Raw genomic sequence first — 1,648 nt, 5'->3', positions numbered from 1 at the left:
CAAAGTGGTTGTTAATAACTTCACAGCCAGGTAGTGAGGCCAATAAGGCAAAGAGTTTGACATTTTCCCCAACATTTCCAAACTATTAAACATCAAATTGGTTGCTATCTTCATCTTTATCCAGGTCACTGTGTAAGGATTGGAAGTTCGGTTTTAGAGCTTGATTGTTGAAACATCAGAACAGAAGATGGAGAAGATGCTTGAGCTGATGGCAGTGATGATCGTCCAAAGACACATATCCTGGACTGGAGCAGTACATCTGCTTGCACGACTAGATGCATGCACATCATCAAATGGGCCAAAACCAATAGTTCTCGTAGAACCATCGATAAAAGTTCCTTGAAGAGGAGAAATTGTAGGAAATTTTCTTGACCTTGCAAGACCTTTTGGCATCGAATAGATTCACCAAAGCCTGTGCATGGGTAGGTAGTATAGACCGAGTTTACAGCTGGAAGTCCAACACCAATTTTTGGACCACCCAACATACAGCTGCTTACATCTGTGGGCAACACCTTATATCAGGATATTGAAATCTGACCTCAGTGGCCTGAGTGGCCCCGAGATGCGACATCAACACTATCATGAGTTATAAAACCCATTAATTCTTGACCTTGCAAGACCTTGTGGAACCTTGCGATTCCCGAAGCCTGGAGGACCATTTCCATCTGCAAGATATGAATATGATGTTCAACTAAATACTTGTAAGAAATCATTATTAATGAACAGCATTTTTGTCAGTGCAGCAAAGACCTACTCAGAAATGGAATCGGAGTGGAAAGACCTATTTTTGGTTCTTTTAGAACTGGATGATAATTTATATAGCCTGAAACTGAACCAGTTGGCTCGATCTCCCATGGAGATACCCTGTTTGCCGTCTACAATCCATATCATCCCACCTTACCTGTATGAAGCAGAAAATCAAGTAAATAACATCCATGTTAGTTCTATTTATTTGCCAATACAAAGACTAATACATGATTAGTAAACAAAGGAAATATGATTTACAACTTTATTAAATTGGCATGTACTGCATGATGAAGATAAATGGAACTAGAATGAGCTTGTAAAAGATAAAGTCGCAGTAGTTGGATCTGGTATAGAGATATATAGATGGCTCTTCTGTTGTTCCACAAATAGTCATCATAAACAGCCAACTTACATAAACTTATCTAATAAATGATAGGCCAATAAGAATAATTACAAATGACTACCAATAAACATCTCCATTTTGAACCAGGCCATCTTGTAGGGTCCATGTCAGCAATCCCAGTTATCAGTCCTGTATTCCTGCAGAAAATGCATAGAACAAACCATCTTGCATTCAAATTTATAGCAAAAAAATACTGCTATTTTTTTATTTTCCAAACCTTCTATCTACGGCATCTTCACTTTCATATCGCATCTTGAACCTCATTCCAACAGAAGGGGAATGGATGACTCAAGCTCTTCACAAAGCTTCCAATATGGCGATATATTCTGATGAACTTGCTACAAGTGAAAGTCTTAAGTTTCTGTTGATTGTTAAGCGGAAACGGACATCTTTTTCAATTGTTGACATAGGTGACCAACTTGTCAAAAATCTGATGGCTCTTTCTGTATGATAAAAATGAGCTAGAAACTAACAGCAGAAATGCTAATTTCAATATTG

At 38.0% G+C, this 1,648-nt stretch overlaps 1 long non-coding RNA gene across 1 annotated transcript; it reads right to left on the bottom strand.

The window, feature by feature from the left end:
* Positions 1–245: 245 nt before the first annotated feature.
* On the bottom strand, positions 246–1,423 carry LOC140789450 (uncharacterized). The gene is made up of 4 exons (XR_012109183.1): positions 1,368–1,423; positions 1,212–1,287; positions 755–901; positions 246–665 (listed from the first exon to the last, which is right to left on the bottom strand). It is a non-coding gene; the product is annotated as an uncharacterized lncRNA (long non-coding RNA).
* Positions 1,424–1,648: the final 225 nt, after the last annotated feature.

This window comes from Typha latifolia, chromosome 5, assembly GCF_019914945.1.
Source record: "Typha latifolia isolate L0001 chromosome 5, TyphaL0001v2, whole genome shotgun sequence".
NCBI classification, from domain to species: domain Eukaryota; kingdom Viridiplantae; phylum Streptophyta; class Magnoliopsida; order Poales; family Typhaceae; genus Typha; species Typha latifolia.
Note: the sequence above shows the minus strand (reverse complement) of the source record. Positions and strands in the feature narration are given on the sequence as shown.